We start from the raw sequence: 13,475 nt of genomic DNA, 5'->3' as shown, positions 1-13,475 counted from the left end.
TCAACGACAATAGTAGTAACACCCGATTTAAGCCTTAATTACAAGCTCAATTTAAAAGGTGTATTTTTTTCTGAATAAAAAATTTCACGTTTTTAATTGAGAAAAATCTCGTTTAAAAACGGAGGGACACAGAAGCGATTCCGCGACTGTTTTCAACAGTTTAAATCATGAAGAAATCACGTTTTTAGACGATTTTTAATTTGAATTTTACAAAAAAAAGGATAAGGAATTTGTATTATTTTTACTATCTGGATGGGGAGAGGTAGAACAACATAAAAGACTGAATTCTCTACAATTACTTTTAAAAAATTTACCGCCTAAAGCCGACACCTCAATAACTAATTATATTTGGGGTACAAATCTAAATTATTATTGTGACTGTATTTTAATTTTTTTCATTATTTTGATTTTCAAATTGATTAAGTTTATTTAAATATTTGAATACATAACACTATTAAATTATCAATTTGTCCAGTTTTTACATTTCATAGCACACTAGTTATAAAAGTTTATTTTTTAATTTTAAAACTAGCATGGCTATGGGATGTAAAAACTGGACAAATTGATAATTTAAAAGTGTTATGTATTCAAATATTTCAATAAACTTGTAATAATTATGAGTGTGGAACAAAATAATGAAAAAATTAAAAATTTTGCAAATGGGTATAAAATAATATTCTAACCAACTTTTCCTGATAGTTTTTTTTCGATACCTCTGAAGCTAGGTAAAATGTTAAGAATCGGCCCTTTTTGCTAATTTGTAGCAAGCTGAATTTAAGGTTCAGATTTCGGTTAAGTATCTTAAAAATTGTTGTTCATCACCTTACATGACTAAGCAAAATTTCAAATAGATATTCCTACAATTAATGAAAATATGAGGGTGTCTTGATCTTAAATGCGAAACGCTGTATATTTCATTGAAACAATCGTAGAAAACATGATTAATAAATCTTTATTTACCCACGTAATTATTGACTGAACATACCTATCTAGTTTTTCGATTCATTACAAATAGATAATATATTTTCCAATGATGATGTAAGACATTTCTAAATAATCTCAAAATAGTTTGTATTATTTTTCTAACTTATACACCCTTGGCAATGACCATACAAATATATTAATTTACATTTACATCTGTTTCAACACAAATCAATGACATCAAACGTTAAAAAATTAACAATGACATGTTTAGAGGTCATTTTTAGGTGAATTTCATAAAAATATATCTATTTAACTGTTATTATGTCTCTCTAGTTTCCAATTGAATACACTATCTTCGAATTATGTCTGTATAATTCGAATATTTCCATACATCAATGGTTCTGAAACTTATTTCGTCTTTCGCTCACTTTGAGAATGAATTATTTTTCAGCGGCCATTATATATAATTTTTACCCGATTTTTATATTGTTAATGTTTTCAAATATATTAACATTAAATTACAAATTAGCCTTATAACCACACCCCTGCAGGCCTCTAGCGCCCACAAAGAGGCGATATCGCCCACTTTGAGAAATAATAATAATAATAAAACATAAGAACCGCAAGTGGGACCCTTATCACCAAGACCAAAAATTCCTCTGTGCTTTTTTTGCAACCTACCCCACGAAGATGGAGATGCTATCTTCTTCTGGTAAGAGATGCTATTAAAATCAGATGAAGGTATAGAAAGCCCACAGCTTCTTCGCTTCTCTCTCTCACGATTGATTATTTCAGACCCGAACATTCGGAATCTGACGCCTGCAGATTTCTGCAGTTCAAATAACATGTATGGGGGTTTCGTCGTCCTTCATACAGGCCTTACAGGTGGGATAATAAGAAATTCTCATGTTATGAAGATGATAGTTCAATCGACATTGTCCTGTCAAGAGTTCCTCCAAACTTCTCGACTGATAGAAGTGTTTATACACAGTTTGGTCTGTCACATGCTCTGCGCAAAGTAATCTCAGTAATCAAGATAGGCTTGTCGAAGCCATTCCTTGATTCGGTAAATTACGGAGCAACTTGCTAGAGGAATGGCAGACTCAGGTAAAAGAGGTGATCTCTCTTGTGCCAACGAGTCTGCTGCTTCATTCTTTTTAACGCCAGAGTGGCCTGGCTCAGATCAGTCTGACTGTGTTGTTCAGTGCACAGGCGATTCAGCTCCTCGAACCATTCATAGAATATCTTCGATTTGAATCTAAACGCCTCAAAGATTCGAAGGGCGGCCTGGCTATCTAAGAAAACAACTGTAGGATCTAATAATGCTGCATTAAGTTCCAAAAAAGCATGGATTCGTTGTGCTGAATGCTCCCTTCAATAATACGGCTCCTACTTTGCTACAATGTCATAAGTACCTCTGTTTACTTTAGTATTCAATGAGTTATAATGTTTTCGCTCTTGGAGAAAACCCTTGCTTTAGGTTTCAGTCGTTTAAGGTAAGGTACAAACCTTTTAATAACCATACGAATGCCGTAAAGACTGTTTACTTGTGCCGAATCGTACATTCTTCAAATCTCACAACTCATAGATGTTTCAAAATTTATTTAGGAATAAGCAGCCACTTGTAGATGGAATATCGGAGACGATTTCATTGGGTTTGTTTATTACTTTTATATATCACCTTGTAAAAACAATAATTACTATTTTATTACTTTTAATTGTTTAAACATAGAATATCAGAATAGAAGAAAAACAATTTTCTGTTTCAACTTTAGTAGGCACTAGGCACGAATCCAATTTTTAGAATTTTGAAATAATATAACAATTACTTATTTCAAAATTCTTTTTGACATTCAGTTTTTAAAAGTTTTAAGACTGTTTAGACTTTTATAACATGAATGATATTACATGTTATTGTTAAATACATATGGAAATATTATTTATTAATGACGTCAGTAATTATTATGCATTAAAAAGTTTTAATTACTATTATTAATAAAAATTGTTTAAAAACATATAATTTATTGCAAAAAGTCTTTGAAATTTAACTTCTGTATGAATAATTTTCACTTTCAATAATATTATTCAAGCAAAACAGAGTAGAATAAGGTCGTACGGTGCATTTTTGAATAGACGAGTTACTTAAAAAATCCTACAAAATTCAAAATAAAGTACACTAAAATTCATTATTTTATTTCTCTGACTTCGAATTCCGATTTAGAATTCTAAATTGAGAAAGTAGCTCAAAGTTTGCCTCGAACAATATTGAACCTTCTTAATGATAGCCCGAATTTAATTTATGCAAGAATGAGCTTTACTTGTCAATGTTAATTATCTTTTGATAAATATACTTCAGACTAAAGAGAATTTTTTTCTGCATTAAATTACAGGAGTTATATTTTTATTAAAATAGGTTGAATGTAAATGCGCAAAATCTGTGAGTACTTTAGACCAAAAATGGTAATAACCTTTATTGTAGATAATTAAATTACCTACCTTTTTTGTAAACTAATTTTTTTTTTTTGTATCACCAACCGTTTATGACTTATACAACTATGACGATTTACTTATTGACTATTTGATCGATATATCTTCTAATATTTGTTTTAAAAAAAAAATTATATGAATTTAACTTTTAATCCTAATCCTAGGAAATTTGCATATTTAAAAGTTAAGTTATTATCATTTTCTTGTTTAAACAAATATTAGAAGAAATATTGATCAAATAGTCAATAAGTAAATAGTCATAGTCGTATAAGTCATAAACGGTTAGTGATACAAAAAAAAAATTAGTTTACAAAAATGGTAGGTAATTTAATTATATACAATAAAAGTTAATTACCATTTTTGGTCTAATGTGCACGGTTATGGAGATGTAGCCTAAAACGATTTTCCTTAAAATGGAGGCACTTCTCCCGCCTATTTTTGTAAGGATTTTGTGCATTTACACTCAGTACGTGATACTCAATCTATTCAAATAATAAAATAACTCCAATAATTTAGTACATTATGGACAAGAGTAACTACCTTCTATATAACCTGTAGTAATATTCACAAATTAGAGACAAAGTCCGACTTCGCACTGGAAATTTTGCACCCCCTGGTAGGTACCACCAAATAGACTAGGTTTACTCTCAAGTGGGTATACGGCCTTCTACAAATATATATGCATGTATAGAACTTTAGAATTTATTTATTATTGATGGAACATTTGCATAGGATTTCTTGCTATTTATAATACTTGGACGGACGGAAATCCCTTTTTATAAACGCATTATACTTAAAATAGTTAGTAGAGGTTGTTCACTTCACTTAAAATCATAGTATTATCGATCAGAAACAAACATTTATTATTAGCATAAATCTAACTGGTTATGTCAAAAAAAGAATTTCATAATCAGTTTGTATTGCACAAGCAATAGTTTTGAAATAGTACAATATTAACTAAAACTGTGTATTATTTACTTTGACACATAGAAGTTAGATATGATTTTGGTTTTATTACTTCCTGTGATGCACAGAGAAGTTAAAAAAATACTAAAAATGATTTCAAAAAGTATAAGTATTATTATTATAATTGGTATAAGATTTGAAAATTTCACGAAAGAATTGATTATAATATGGTTGGATTTTGAATATTATTTTTCTCATTCCCTGTTCCTACGTATTCACACGGGTATACTCGAAAAAAGTTGAAAATTTGCTAATTTTAAAATCATTTTTAGACAGTTTAAAAAAAAAACTTTTATGACATTCTAGCAATATAAATTATTTTTGCCAATATAATTTTACCGTTACTAACACCGCGCCAGCAATTAAGAAAAAGATAGAGGTGACGTGGCAACCCAGTAGGAATTATGATCCTTTCGATATAAATTATGTATTATTGAATAACTAGCACAATGAATGGTAATAAAATAGTATTTAATAATTTTTTTTCAAGTTTTTGTTGATAAAGTAATGAAAATAGACATTTTCTTATTAGCTATTTTTATAAAAGTATTAAGAAATCAATTTTATTATCATAGTTTTAAAATTTTATGTAAAACGTTATCTATGAACAACAATCATAAGTTACCAAAGATTAGAATCAATTAATTGTTCAGCTTTAAATATTATTAAATAGGTGTCGGTTTTTTGTTACACCATATTTTGTTACCGTTTTTTTCAAATTTTACAAATTTTTGGTTCTCGAAAAATGTCAAAGCAAATTTTTTTTGTTAATTTTGACCCGAATTATATGATAAAATATTTCGGAAACCATTCGGTCAATAATAATTCTATATATACTTTAAAAAAAATGTAATATATACTTTCAGGAGTATGTTTTTTTGTTCTTTCAACAATATTCTACCTGCCTACCCAACGGCAACCTGCACACTTTCAGGAGTATGTTTAAATGGAATCCTGCAAAAATTTCCCATGAGAAAATTAAGCATGCTCAATGGCGGATTTTACCGGGACTATAAATCGATTTGTCTAAATTGCCATTAAAATAAACAAAAGAATAACACATTTTCCAGGTTTCGAAAAATCTAAAAACCAAACTTCTAACTGTTTTTTGGCTATTTTAGGTTACCCTATGAGAAAAATTTAATATATCTAAATTGCGTAAAATTTAAATAGGTCATGTTTCTAATTATATAAGTATGTTTAAATTAAACATATTTTTAATGGCATAAAATAATAAACAAATTTTTTTCTCAAATCAAAGATAAACAATCGTTATAATTAAAACCATGCTTAACTATATATTATGTTTTAAGTTTAGTGTAAAATTGTTTCCGTATGATATAAAATCGTTAATGAGTAACATGTAACATAGTGGTATATAATCAATCAATTGAAAGATTAATCAATAGCATTAAATCATGATTACTAATTTGTAAATTGTAAATATAAAACATACATTTTTTTAATAAAAAATAAAACCGCATTGCACACATACTGTTCTACTTAATTTAGATTTCTATTTAGTTTTTTTAAAACTGGTTTTGTTTTATAATGTTCAAAATTGTAAATTGTTGATTTGTTTTGTTTACATATCATCCAAATCCAAATAGTTGACGAATAAGACATCCACAAACAATAGAACGGACACTGACATTTACTACAATTTTCAATCTATTGAATGGGCATGAGAAAATGCTTGATATATTTTTATATCTTTTTAAGAATATTTTGTTGATGGTCTGAGTAATAATCTTATTAAACCATAAACCGAAACTCGCGATAATTATTGAAAGACACTGCCTTAACATCAATCACTCAATTCACATACGAAATTATAGCCCTATAACTCAATTTGCTGGGGCTGTAGAGGATCTGCAAAGCCTTAAACACACGTTAATTCTATCTAAAGATTAGGTTATTGAAATTTTTTTCGTTTTGTACTATTCTAGGATATGGCGCGTCCAAAAATCCATGAACCCTAACTTTCTGCTGCGTGGTACATAAGCTCCTGAGTCGATTTGGAGCATTTTCTCTAATAGAACATGTACTTGGCAAAGCGGCCAATTTTCGAGATAGAGAGAGCGGTGGTGGAAATAAAATTATTAAAAAATGAAAAAAAGTTTCTGCAATGTTACGTAATGCAAGCAGACATATTTCCCCTTCCCTTCCCGACTACTATCAATCAAACCATGTTTTGGGTGTTTGCGAGGAGGAGAAACGTCTGCCAGCAGTATGTAAAGTTTGTGCGATCATTAGGAAGCCAGAAATTTCTTTCATTTTTTACTAATTCTATTTTATTGCGATCATTATCGAGCAGTAGGTGAAGGGGACAGCTAAGATGACTGCAGCGCCGTTATCTTATAAAATTTGCAATAGATCATGCGTTTTATTTAAAATATGACTAATTTTCAATTGTTTTCATGTAAATGGCATAGTAAATGTCAAATTAAAGTGTATTAAAAAATAACAATTAATTAAACTTGTTGCATTAATACAATTACTTATTTTTTGATTGAAAATATAATTAAATTTTCAATGTACACCATATACAGAAACCAAACACTTAATTAATATTAATAAATAAAGTAGAGTCTCGTTTCTATGGTAGCTCCCTGATACAAAACTCATGCACGGAGCGAATAGTACATAAGCGATTAGGTGAAGCTTGTCTTGCGGCTATTATACATTTTTACAACGAAAAATATTATTGGGTTCTTAGTCTATCAGACTAAGAACAAAATTCCTATGGTTCTTGCGCTTAACATTGCGATCAATGTAAGTTATATGAGGTCATTCATTAATTACGTGAGTATTATGGGGGGGGGGGTAGTTTTTTAAAAAATCTATCCATGTGCTTATGTGGGTGGGAGGGGGTTTTAAACCCATTCTTACGTAAAATCTTATAGAGTTAAAATTTAATGTTAGAAATAATTTATGTGTATACATCGCGATCTACAGTCTCTAATCTTTAATTTACGTCAAAAAAGAGGGATCTTTTTGCCGGTAAGTTGAAAATATATTTTCGGTTGTCTAAAACTTGTAACAATAGATTTTTTAAATAAAGCAATAAATTAATAAAAATTTTGTGAAAGTTATGTTCAGTATATTATTAAATATTCTGCAAACGTATATGTTACAAGGTCTTTAAACAACTAAAATCATTTGTAACACATGACTTATCGATTATTTTTTTTCACTAAAATAATAAAAACTAATAAACATTTTCCAGTTTTGAATTAAAATTTTCCAATATATATTTTAACAATATAAAATTTTCATTATGAATATATTTTTATGCATGTATTTTAATTTCACAATAACATAACAACATAACTTTACACACAAATCAAGGTCTTTATTATAATAGTAGGTATATACCTTTTTGCTTTGTCATTTTCTAATCACAATATTTGAAAAATAAAGTATTGTTATTTATTTATGATTTTCCAATCAAAAATATTTTTAATAATATGTTTTTTGACCTTGTGTTTTAAGCTTTAAGCTTTTAATGTCTAAATAGTTCAATTATATGGAATAATACGGATTATGGAACGTGAAGGTCGGGATATGTTTCCTTCATATATTCTCTATATAAAGGCCGTATCACACTCAATTTTTCAATTTCTTATATATATGGGTTTGTAGTGATGATTATGACTGATTTTAATATTTGCTTATTTTAATAACTAGCTTGATACCCACAAGCTTCGATGAGCTTAAAAGTAAAGACCAAAACGTTATAGACTTCACCTCCCTTGCTCTCACGTATCCTCTCTCCTTCCATAACACTGGGGAAATAGGGATACGGATTGTTTTTACACAGTTCATAGATGGCGTAGTGACATTTCCAAGACAAATTTAATTTTTTTTTCAAAGAAATCTTTATAAATTATAGCTCATGTGTTATTATAATGTGTGAGCATTAATATATTGTTTCAGTTTCATGCAAATCCGTCGCTTGGATAAGAACGAAGTAACCGACTCCACCCACATCATAAAATTAATTATATAATCGGATATAGTTTAACAAATAAATAATGGTTAAAAATAATGATGTGGATGGCCTCTGTTATAGACGTGCTCTGAGAAACGGAGGTTAAATCCTATTATATTTATTAATTATTTTTACGGAATGAACTAGAAAAATTGAATGTTCAGTCTCAGTGAAGAGTGAATAGAGCGTAGTAAAAACATGGTAACACTGGAACGTCCATGGGGCGCTTTAAATGCTATTTTATGAATTTAAAACAGAAGGTTTTATAATATTCGACTTTAGAATTGTCGTTGAATCATAATTATTATATTTCTATTAATTTTAAAATGGAATCTAATTAATTTTACAGTGTATGAATCAAATCATGTGAAAATAATTAACAAAGCATGAATCATAAAGAAGTTGAAATTTGAAAATAGATTTTATTGAATCAGTTCCAAGCGAATTTCTTATTGGTCTTAAAATTTTACAAACCGTCCATGTGATTTCATAGTTCAAATTTTTTTCAACTGATTTGAAATTTCCAATTAAGAGTTCTCTTAAAAGTTTTCTTTACAAAGTAATTCTCGATTCGAGTTCTGTTATTCAAATACGTAACAAAAGTAAAATGATTCACAAACCTTTATCGGACGTTAAAAAAAATAAATTTCAAAAACATCGTACATACCTGAAATAAAAAAAAGTATTTATTAATAAAATATTCAAAAGCCATGCATACATGCTAACGTGATATATGAGACCCAAAAAGTTTTTACCACTCATATTGGTTACTATAAAAGTATATACATTTAAATAAAAATAAAAACAATAGTTTGAATCTCTCGTTAAATTATAATTCTAAAAAAATTACGAATATGATATCAAAATTATATGGATTAACTGCATAACTTTTACTCAACAATTAAACACTTTAGTCTTTATAGTAATAATATATGATTATTATAATAGAGCCAATTTCAGTTTCGATCATTAAGCTTTGTTCTTACTAAAAATTAAGATAAATTGCATGATTGTATCCCTCCCTGCAAAGGGGTGACATTTAGACGGATCTTGGAGTATTTATAACCACCATTATGACAGAGCCATGACAGTAATAAACCATGTTTTTAGATTATAGAAATTAATGTTTTTGTCTTAAAATTATAGTGATGCATTTTGGAAATTTTCAGTTTCCAAATATTAATTGTTCTATAATAGATATAATTATTATAAAATTATTTTTCATATTAATCCATTTTTTTCAAATTGGTTTTATTTCTAAGAAAAACTAAATAAATACTTCAACATACTTATTTTACTCAAGAAAAAATTTTCAAAAGAAATCAGCCTCAAGGCAAGATATAACACAGCTGAGATTTGATAAATTAATAGTTTGTATTTAATATTTAAAATATACTCATCAAAAGTATTAAAGGAAAATTTTAAAAACACAAAATTTTACCAAAACTTTAAACAACTCTACGAAAAATAATTGCATTTTGAAGCTTAATAACTCGATTGAAAACTTTTACTTTCTACTTTTAGTATCTATTGCTCAAAAATCGCCTCTTACCGCTTTGTATGGAGGGTTAAAAAAGTGAGAAATTTTATATAAAGTTTAGAAGCGTACAAAAAGTTTTAGATATTATTTTACAACAGAGCAGCTAAAACTGAAAATGAGCTATAAAAAGATTCAGTACGAACTTTTTGAGCCAAGATATTCGCTTCTCAAGCAAAATTGGCATTTCTGAATTTAAAATCTTGTATCTTCTGAAATAATTACCACACTGAAATTTTCTCATATTCCAAAACTAGAAAGTACAAGTTTTCAAATGAGATATTGAGGTCCCAAAGTCAATGATTTTTCGCAAAGATACAGATATTTGAAATGTTGGTAAAATTTTGTAGTTTTAAAATTTTTTTTTAATACTTTTGATAATGAGTGTATAAGCTAGACTGACGTTGATGTTATTAAGTACTATTTAAAACGCCTACTCGATATTATTGAATACCATATTAGCATTTATTTAATAGGTATTATAAAAGTTAACTAAAATATCCATTAAGTTACATAATCTGTCAACATGAAACTAAAAAATATTCATTAGTTTATGAAATATGATATTTACTTATAAAATTACTTCAGTCTACAGGGTTGAATCAAAGTTTAGAAAATGTAATCGTGTCATTCATATTTTTTAAAACGGTCTTACCACATCTTGTCCTTTTCATTAAAAAATACAGAAGAGCTTTTCATGTGAAATGAAGTGTTTTATTATAAGAGTAAAAAGAGATAAAATATGAAATCTATTATTAATACATAAACATTGCTTTCTTCTTATCTTTTTCTTTTTATATGCATAGGAGATGGATATCCATGGGTAGAATTTCAATCCAGAAAGCCAGTAGAAAGGACTTCGGGTAAACAAAATAAGTTTGAAATAAAATTTCAAATTTACCTTGAGGTTACTACACATGAGTAACAAAATTAGCGAAGCGAGTAACATGCATGTTTCAGGAGATTAATTACGATTAATATTTCAAAAAAAATTGATATTTTGGTGACCTTGAAATTTTATTTCAAATACCTAAAGCTCTCATAAATTATCCTTGATAGGACATTTTTAAAGATAAGATACTTTTTATAAAATGATAAATACTTTATAAAATTAAAAAACACGACTGCCAAAAAACGAACTAAAAAGTAAAAAACAAGCTTTATTAATTAATATGTAAAACGTCGCTCGTTCATTTACTCGATATAGGTAAATAAAATTTTCATTGAAATCGAGAGATCTCTTAGATTATTAAAGTTTTCCACAGAATGGTCTCCCGACTGCAATGACAATTTCAATTACCTGTCTGGCGAGATAATGAATGAGCTTTCGGTTTATATATACAAATTAACTATTAAAACTTTTGTTCAATTTTTGGCAGAGCAGTTGTGTTTTTTAATTTTTTTAATTAAAGTTCGCTTACTCGTACAACCTTGCGACATTTTATGTCACCACAATCATAAATGGCTTAAATTGCATATCCTCGCGTAGGCAGTAGGTACTAAATCGCTACAGTAGACCTACTGGTCAAATACTAAACAAGAAAAATAAACCAAAGCAGTACGATGGAATACTGGCTTACTCTGTTGGCTTCAAATACTGACCTCGTTTGTACGGGGTATAACTTCTTTCTAATTTTTTTTTCTCCGAAGATAGCATTTTTCGCCTTCACAATGATCTTGAAACGGAGACTTAAAAATTTTTATTTTTAATTATTTTAAGTGTAAGTATATAAGTCATAAAGACATGCCTATAAATTTCAATGCCAAATGCCAAGTTTTTCCAGACTTTGATTTATAAAACAATTATGATAACTGTTAATTTTTGAAGATCACGAAAAATTGTACTTTATCATATTTTGATTATATTTATATTTTCAAAGTCATATGCTTATCATAATAAAACATTAAAGTTCACGAATTTCATCTAAATTTAACTCACAAAAAAATGACTAGACAAAAAAATTATTTTGTGTGGAAAACAAATAATATTATGAAGTATTAGTCACAAGCAAAATAATTCCAGAATATAGTTTGTCAATATGATAAGGAAGTTCAAAAAACGTAAAATTTTCTTGATTGAAATAATAAAGCTCTATAAACGCTCAGTAGACACACTGAGTCGTTTATAAAGATTTTTTTTTTTAAATATCCAAGGAAAAATTGTGTTGTAGACAAAAATAAAATGCTCTCAAATCTCAAAAAATATTTTTCTTTAGGAAAAAAGAAATGATCGATAAAACTGAAAGTGAGGAAAGCATTTAGCTAGTTACCGAAAAGACTAAACTTGTGTTTCTTTTCACTTGGTTGAGCAATTCGACGCTTGTGAGATATTCATGTTACTGGGAAAGGTTAAAATAATACAAAAATTTTCTGACTTCTTATCAAGATGTTATGGAGTATCAAATGAACGTTTATCCACGTGGCCAGACAAAATTTCAAATATGCAACGATTTGCACCACTCAATCGGTATATGATATGCAAGCAACTTTCGAAGATTCATTGAGTTTTATTAAAATGAGTTTTTCCAAAAACGTTAGCTTTTGGAAGATGTGCACTGTTTGCCACAAAGCCAATGTTTCGTTTTTACTAGAATAGTATTAACTACAAATTATTGCAAATTTGATCTTATTTTAAACAAGTGAAAACGAACAATTAGCTGAGTTAATTGTTGAAATACCCTATATTGAAAGTTTTGAATGTTGGTGCTTACATTATTTTTAATACATTAGAAAAGTTTATAAAACCAACACAATTATGGCAGCCTTCCGGCCGTCATTTGTTTTGGTTTTCGAAACCTTCGAAAATTTACAAAAGTTGAAGCGACCAGCAAATTTACAACTCCCTATCTTTTATAGTTTTGGAGAAAATGGATATCAAAATTTTGTTCTAATTTGCGTCCTCCCTCGCCGGTAAACGGTGATGTTTACGTAAAAATGTTTCAAAGAAAAGTTATTTATTTATTAGGAACTTTTTTAATATTGAAAATTTTTTTAAAAGGTCAGTCTTTACTTTTCATTTTTATAGCATGTTCTTGAATTTCAGCTTGATATTTCTTTTCGTTTTTGAGTTATCGTGTTTACGGGCGGACAACGAAAAGAGACTAATTGCGTGATTTTATGAACACCTATACAAAAAATTTGTTCGAAGCATCAATATTTTTAAGTGTTCAAACTAAATATAGTATACCTTGATTTATATTTTATAAATACAGGGTATAAAAATAGCTGTTCGCTACCCTTCCTTCAATCATATCGACCTTTCATTAATTTTTCCATATCTCTAGCTGAGTTCAAATGGGTAACTCAAATGTTGTCGAGGTCAATAGCTCATAGGTAGGATTGAGGAAGAATTAAAATGAGAAACTATTAAAAGACAGTGAACCATACCTAATGAATGCTAATCTAATTTAAATATTATGTAGTTATAATACATATAGTACAGTAAAAGATGTTACAAATAAAGGAAAATGAAAGAAACCGCTCGCATTTTGCTAAAATCTCATGGAATGTGTTTCTTAGGTGTCAAATATCATTAGTAACGCATGAGTTAGTGATGCAAATGTTTCT

Source organism: Chrysoperla carnea, chromosome 4 (assembly GCF_905475395.1).
Source record: "Chrysoperla carnea chromosome 4, inChrCarn1.1, whole genome shotgun sequence".
Lineage (NCBI taxonomy): Eukaryota > Metazoa > Arthropoda > Insecta > Neuroptera > Chrysopidae > Chrysoperla > Chrysoperla carnea.
The sequence above is the reverse complement of the archived record's forward strand: the minus strand, read 5'-3'. Positions refer to the sequence as shown.